This window comes from Juglans microcarpa x Juglans regia, chromosome 7D (assembly GCF_004785595.1).
Source record: "Juglans microcarpa x Juglans regia isolate MS1-56 chromosome 7D, Jm3101_v1.0, whole genome shotgun sequence".
Classification (NCBI taxonomy): domain Eukaryota; kingdom Viridiplantae; phylum Streptophyta; class Magnoliopsida; order Fagales; family Juglandaceae; genus Juglans; species Juglans microcarpa x Juglans regia.
In genome coordinates, this window is record NC_054606.1 from 24641075 (window position 1) to 24649369 (window position 8295).

At 38.5% G+C, this 8295-nt stretch overlaps 1 long non-coding RNA gene across 1 annotated transcript; it reads left to right on the forward strand.

Moving 5' to 3' along the window:
- Positions 1–5942: 5942 nt before the first annotated feature.
- LOC121238439 lies at positions 5943–7234 on the forward strand. The gene is made up of 2 exons (XR_005935127.1): positions 5943–5997; positions 7003–7234. It is a non-coding gene; the product is annotated as an uncharacterized LOC121238439 (long non-coding RNA).
- The last annotated feature ends 1061 nt before the right edge of the window (positions 7235–8295 follow it).

Consider the following 8295-nt stretch of genomic DNA (forward strand, 5'->3'; position numbering starts at 1 on the left):
AACATTGGTTATGGTGGCATTCTGAAACAAATTGTTTCGCCAGACTCTTCTGAACAAATAGTTCCCTTCCATTCTGGAGTATGGAACCATACACAAAGTAATTATAGTACTATTAAGAAATAAATTTTATCCATAGTACTATGTATCTCTAAATTTCAAAGTGATTTACTTAATAAGAAATTCTTATTAAGAATTGATTGTAAAAGTGCTAAGTATGTATTAGAAAAAGATGTTGAAAACATTGTATCAAAACATATTTTTGCACGATGGTAAGCTATTTTAAGTATTTTTTATTTTGATATTGAATATATTAAAGGATCCAATAATTCTGTCCCTAATTTTCTTACCCGTGAATTCTTGCAGACACCCAATCATGAGCAAGAAAAAATGAAAAGAAAAACAAACAACTACTCCACCCCCATTCCTGATAGAAAACTCATCAAGAATGAACCTGATTCACCTGTTGAAGTTGTCAATAGGTTCACTACCTTTGACAAAGTAATTCAACCTACTTATTTTGCTTCAACTGTTTCAACCCCATATGATCCATATGCCAAAGTTATTGCTTCAAAACCTACTACTCAGTATTTACTTCCAAAATCCAAAACTGAGTATATCAGAAAACTCTATCCTTTCAAACTATTTTACCTAGAGCCTAATCGGTCTGTGTATACAAATCTTTTCAAAATTGTTTCATCTTATTTTCCCCTGGCTTTCACTGGATCTCAGAGAATTTCACAAAAACACTCCAATTTTACTCCAGTGTTTTAGTCTAGACTGATTCCATTGTCATAAAACCTATTTATGACAAGACTGATAAATCAAAATTGATCTACCATAGTGCTTACATTCTTTGAGTCATCACAGAAGAAGAATGGGGCACCAACCCTTTTACTTCCAAAAGACTCGCTGATTCTGATATCTCTTATAATTATTATGACTACATTGATGCTTGATCCAGATTCATGCTGTTCCAGGTACCTGATATGAGTCATTCATGGTTTTTTAATTTTGATAAGAAGTTTAAAGGAAAACTCCCCCTTTAGTTTCTCAAATGGTGGGACCAATTTGGCACTATTCCTGAAAACTTCCCTGACATACTCTTATGGGCATTCAAGTGCTTTACCAATGCTGTTGTCTCAAAATTGGACAGACATACGGCTAAGTTTCCTTACTGCCTCCATTTCTGCAAATGGTACAAAATCCTTGGATTATGAAATGGAATTATGAAAGGAATGGCGATATTCTAGTTCGATACTATTTTACAAAATGGTGGGATAAGTTCCCCTATACTCAAGATATTATTGATTATGTGATGAGGGAGTTCCCGCAGACTGTCCCAGATCTGCAGAATAAAGAAGAATTCCCAGCAATCACTTATGGTTCTTTGACTTCGACTGGATATCTCCAAATCTAGGCCCCTGCTTCACCATCTGCCTCACGAAAGGGAAAGGCAACTGTTTTCTCTAATACTAATAAATCCTTAAAGACTAGAAAGAAAAGTGACTCTAGATAGTCTTACTAAAAATGATTTAGTTCACTTGTTAATGAAGTCTTTGGAAAAAGATAATTCTGAAGAAGAAAAATCAGAAGCATTATCAGAATCTTCAGTAGCTGATCCTTACAGCAATATTTTCGGACATGATTTTGAAGATACTCCCAAGTTATCCGTTGATGAATGATCCACCGATGCTACAAGACAGAAAGAAGACTGTCGTCTCCCATACTGACTAGTACCTTCTGTCAAAGATGCCTATTGCTTTATATCAAAACAGATACTTCCGCAAGACACGCTGAGAAAGCAATCTGAAGACATCATGATTTTACTTTCACGTGAATGAACAGTCTCAATTACTATTCACTCACGGGCTCTATTTTACTGTTTCAATTATTGTAAAAGGCGACCCCTTCATCTATGAAAGGGGCACCTCTAGTTCAAGGAAGGCAGGCTTAATTCTTCTCATTCTTTCAGAATTCACCTTCATTCTTTTCTTCCACATACCCTTCTCCACCTGCTCTTTTGTAAGTTTAAACTTGTGATTTTAAGCTTGTAATTTTACTAAGTGTAATTTTACTAAGTGTAATTTTACTAAGCTTATATTTCAATGCAAATTTTTATTTTTGCATCTATTTATTTTCTGTATTTTGTATACATGCATATGGTCGGTTCTACCGCCTACTCTTAATTGTGCATACTCTTGTCTATTATTTCTTTCATTTCATGCTTCATCCATATTCTCTTATTTCCAGTCATCTGGTCCTATTTACTTGATCTATCTTTGACCTCTTCTTTGTGAATATATATATATTACACAAGACCTAGATCTGGAGACAATACATGCAGATAAGATATTGCCCATATGCTTATTAATCTAGCTAGCTAGTAGAAATATGTTTGGTTTTTTTCTCTGGATAGCACTTTTAAACTTCATTATTAACTCTAGTTTCCTTATTTTGGACTATATTTAAGTATTTTATTATAAATTTCAACTCTTAATTTTCTTTAGAAATTCAATTTTGGGATTTTGGTTGTAACTCCATGCTCTTTTTATATACAAAAGGTATTCATTGGCCATAAGTGATAGTTGTCATTTGTCAATAAATTAAAATTAGGGTATCATCTTCTTTTTAAAATAAAAAATAAATAAAAATTCTAACTAGTAGAAAAGGAGAAATCTTGATGGTGAAATTATAATCATGCAAGAACAAGAAAAGGATAATAGGACAAAACCCAGGATGCAAGTATGGATCGATTCATGCAGGTTCTTGAGTACTGCATGATGCCATGATCTTATGGCACATGGTTGGATAAGATGATAATTTTATAAATAGTAATAAAATAGTTTGTGAATAGTAATTAGTTTGAGTTGAATATTTTTTGAGTTTTGAAAAAATGAGAGAAAAATTGAATAAAAAATTATAAAATTAAAATATTATTAGAATATAGTTTTATAATATTATTTTTGTTTAGAGATTTGAAAAAATTGAATTATTTTCTATTTTTTATTTGAAAGTTTGAAAAAATTGTAATGATTAGTTTGAAAAAATTGTAATAATTAATTTGAAAATTTTATATTTGAATTATGTTTGGGAATAAGATAAGATGAGATGAGATGAGAATTTTAGAATGAGATCTATTTCCAAACAAGCCAAATTCTTCATCATGATCTGACAAACTCAAACATAAATTATTTTAGTTATTATCATATTTATTATGTGGCCAACCAAATATTAAATATATAGGCCTCCTTTGTCACGTGTAAACACTCCAATAAATAAGGTCTTTTTAAAAGAAGTTTCGTCCCAAAGGACTGGCATTTTATCCCAAAATATTTTTTGGGACGAAAAAAAATTGTCCCAAGTTCGTCCCTATAAAACCGTCTCAAGAGGTATTTTGGGACGAAAATCACAAATTCGTCCCAAAAAATATCTTTTGAGACGAAATTAAGCTGGACCGTTCGATCTCGTTCGAACAGATTTATTTTTCTAAGATGAATTAAATTCATTTCGGAAATACGTTCGAACGTCGGAAATAACGTTTGAGCAATTATGAACGGTTCAAACGGCTATTTCATGACCAGTCGATCGATACCAATCCGTTCGACTAAATACACATGAAGAAACGTTCGAACAAAAAAAATTGATGATCAAACACAAATAGTGAATTAGTTATACTAAAGCGTTTGAACGGCGCGAAATTTTTTACCGTTCGAACTCTAAATTTCAATGTTAGAACGGTTGTGTCCGATTTATCTATGTTCGAACGTTTGATGAGAGTTCGAACGGTTATGATACGGGTCGCTCGTGGCATCCCGATCGACCTCATGAGTTATATAATTGAGAGGATCCGATCAGAGGCATGGTTCATTACGACAGATATACTACCATTTGGGATCCTCATTACTCAATTTTTGCTATATGCCGGGATCGTGCCCGAACCTACTGAGCGTTCCCGGGAGCCGATGAGACCGATCAACAGCACCACCCTGTCACAGAGCACGGGACACTCGAGATTTCATTTTTGTGGAGTTGTTCCTGACAGGGCTGAGATTCAGAGATATGCACAGCCGGGAGATACTGGAATACCGGCTGGTGAGACATCTGCACAGGCCAAGGCATCACGCACATCTACTTGTGAGGAAATGGTCGACATATTGCGTGCTGAGATCAGCGTACACACATCAGCAGTGATTGATGCAGTGCATACTGTGACGCCCCGACTCCCACGTTCAAAAATACAGGAATCGTGACGTCAGGATGATGACAACACGGGTCACGCATTCTAACGAAATGTGCTCAAGTGTGTACAACATGCAAAAGTGCACAATAAAAATCGCAGGGGATAATATAAATAAGTCATCTAACTACTAGAAGTTTAAATACAAATATTTGAAACAAATCATCTTTAAAAAGTTATACAGTCATCCCAAAATATATTACAAGGTCAAATACATAATAATTGATAAAATGAATCTCGATATACGGGAGCAATCCCAGATCACTCCTCCAACGGAGCCAAGCTTAAGACTCGTCATCCACATCTGCATCAAAATCTGCGATAGCATAAAATGGTACCACAGGTAAGTAATAATCCAAATAACTCTCGGGATAAAAACACATTAATGCAACCAACAAACAGATTCCAAAACCACATTTTTTTCAAAAATGATTATTTTTCAACACACGCCAAAATCTCAATTTGGTCCAAAAATATAATCCGTCATTTTCCTAGAAAATGATTCACTCAAAAATTAACTATTTATCGGATACTGTAGGCGGGAATCGCAGGCGGGACTATACCACCATTCTTGCTTACCACCATCCCTACCGCGTGCACCGTAGGCAGGAATCACAGGTGGGACACAACCACCATCCATGCTTACCACCATCCCTATCGCATGCACCGTAGGCAAGAATCACAGGCGGGACTCTACCACCATCCCTACAGTTCATTTCCACACAATGAATATTTATCACACACAATGAATACTTGTAACACCCCGTATTTTAATATATTTTTACTGAAGGATTTTTTCTATTTATTCAAAAATTATTTCTCTTGCTTCATAATTATTAAATTTTAGTTGGGTTATTTTTATGATTTTTAGTTTGCGAAAATTATTTTTTTTAGCGCTTTCTTAAATTAATTATTGTTGTTTGTTTAAATTTCTACTCGAATTAAATTAAATTATTATCGGGTTTAATTAATTATTTTAATTATAATCATTGTGTTTGAAATATTTTATTTCACTAGCTGTTTTAAAACCGTTTCCGTTGGATCATTTTTGTAACCCAAGATGTGAGGATTGGACCTCATTTCTTTCCCTACATTTTTTTCTTTTTCTCTTTTTCTTTTTCTCCTTTTTCTTTTTTCCTTTTTCTTTCTTTTCTTTTTTTTTTCTTTTCATTTTCTCTTCTTATTTTCTTCTCCGCACGATTTTCTCTCTCTCTCTCTCTCTCTCTCTCGCCGTGCAACCGATCCTCACCCAGACCGCCGCCGTCGCGCCGCCGTGCGCGACACCGCCCACCCCATCGTGCTCCCCACCGGCCGGCGACCTCACCCCTCCGATCTCAACCTCCCTTGTGCCGCCGTTAGCCACCAGAACCCCTTGAAGCCGCGGCCTTCCTTGCACCACTGCACCGCCGTCGCGCCACCTCCGGCCACCATCTCTTCACCACATCATCCTCGACCTCTTAGCAACCCAATGGACCCAACCCCAGCTCCGATCCGTCACCGGTGAAGCTCCACCATCCACTTTTCCGTTTTGGGCTTTTTGGTCTTCTACCGCCGCCCACGCCGCCACCCACGGCCAACCACCACCACCACTAGCCTCACCGACCTCCTTAGGCCCTACCCTATCAATCTCGGGTCTTCGTTTGCACCCGTTGAAAAGTTGGTATTTGTGACCCACGGTCATAGTGTATTTTACACTGTGGTGTTGCTCAGACGTCGCCTTTTTCAATTTCGTGATCCTTCAAAAATTGTTATATTGCACTGTAAGTATATCTCCAAAGAACTTTCGTAATTTAAATGTATTTTTGCACTAACATATTACACTGTATTTGTTTGACATGCCGGACTGAGTCCGAGAAGTTCGGGGGTCGGATGGAATTGTGATTGGAGTTGTTTGGTTGTTTGATTGAATTGGTTATTGGTTGTTGATTGTTATGGATCAGTGTTAGTGCATTTACATATCAATATTTCATGCATGATCATGTTTGTAAAGAAAACTGAGTTTTCGTGTATTGCATTCATGTGCATGTGTGGTTTCGAAAAGTTATGATTTCATGTGCGAGAAATTGGATTTGTTTGGATTGATTGATTTGGGAAAAAAGGTAAAGAGACTGTAGGGATGGTGGTAAGCAGGGATGGTGGTAGAGTCCTGCCTGCGATTCCCGCCTACGGTGCATGCAGTAGGGATGGTGGTAAACAGAGATGGTGGTTGTGTCCCGCCTGTGATTCCTGCCTACGGTGCATGCAGTAGGGATGGTGGTAAGCAGGGACGGTGGTAGAGTCCCGCTTGTGATTCCCGCTTACAGTGCTCTGTTATGTATCCATTGTGTGGAAAGGAACTGTAGAGATGGTGGTAAGCAGGGACGGTGGTAGAGTCCTGCCTGTGATTCCCACCTACGGTGCACGCGGTAGGGATGGTGGTAAGCAGGGATGGTGGTTGTGTCCCGCCTGTGATTCCCGCCTACGGTGCACGCGGTAGGGATGGTGGTAAACAAGGATGGTGGTAGAGTCCCGCCTGTGAGTCCCGCCTACAGTGTCCGATAAATGGTTGGGTTCTGCGTAAACCATTTTCTGGAAAAGTATTCTACGGATAATTTGGGCCGAATGAGATTTTGGCGTGTGTTGAAATTAATCGTTTTCGGGGAAATGATGTTTTGAGAGAAATGTATATTCTTTTTATGCATGCATGTTGGTCGCAATTATTGCATTTATATTACGTTGTTATTTTGGGTTATACTTACCTGCGGTACCGTTTTATGGTATCACAGCTTTTGATGCAGATGAGGATGATGAGTCTTAGGCTTTGGCTCAAGGGGAGAGCGATCTGGGATTGCTCTCGTGCATCGATATTATTATCCTAGTCTTTTATATATTTATCTTTTGTAATATATTTGGGATGACTGTATAAATTTTTAAAGATAAATTATTTTGGATACCTGTATTTAAATTTCTGGTACTTAGTTAACTTATAATATTATCCGCTGCAAATTTTGTTGTGCATTTTTGTATGTTGCACACACTTGGGCACATTTCGTTGGGATGCGTGACCGTGTTGTCACCATCCGGGCTTTTCGATCCCCGTGTATTTATATAAGGGGGTTGGGGCGCCACAATACTTATCAGAGCACTGTAGGCGGGAATCATAGGCGGGACTATACCACCATCCTTACTTACCACCATCCCTACCGCGTGCACCGTAGGGGGAATCACAGGTAGGACTCTACCACCATCCCTACAGTCACTTTTCCTTTTTCTCAAACCAGTCAATCCAGTCGTTTCAAACACACTCAACATCATTTCACATGAAAATCCAATTTTCAAATAAACACATGAACCTGTATGCAATCATGTGAAAACCCAGTTTTCAGTTACAAACATGAACATGCGTGCAAATGCAATGAACAAGACATGACACCAATACCCAACAACCAACAACTCACAATGCAAATCAAACACACAAACAACTCCATCCTCTAATTCATCCGACCCCCGTACTCCTCGGACTCAGTCCCACATAACCAACGAGTTCACAGATAAAATGAGTTAGTGCAAAAATACATTTAAATCATGAAAGTTCTTTGGGAAAATACTTATAGTGCTATATAATAATTTCTGAATGATAACGGAGCTGCAAGAAGTGGCAACACAGCTGCAAAACAGTGCAAAATGCACTGTGGCCGTTGGTCTCAAAAACTCACTTTTGAACGGAGACAAACCAAGACCCGAAATTGATAGGGTAAGGCTTATGGATGTCGGTGAAGCTAGTGGTGGTGGTGGTTTGCCGTGGGTGGCAGCGTAGGAGGTGGTTTTAGGCCAAAAATGCCCAAAACGGAAATGGAGTTGGATGTACATCACCGGTGACAGATCGGGGCTAAGGATGGGTGCTTTGGGTTGCTAGGAGGTCAAGGATGATGTGGTGAAGAAATGGTGGCCGGAGGTGGCGCGACGGCGGCGCAACGGCGCAAGGAATGCCGCGGCTTTGCGTCATGCGTGGGGACAAACAGTGGCGCGATAGAGGCTGGGATTGAAGGGTGGTGGTCGCTGGCCAGTGGGGAAGCGAA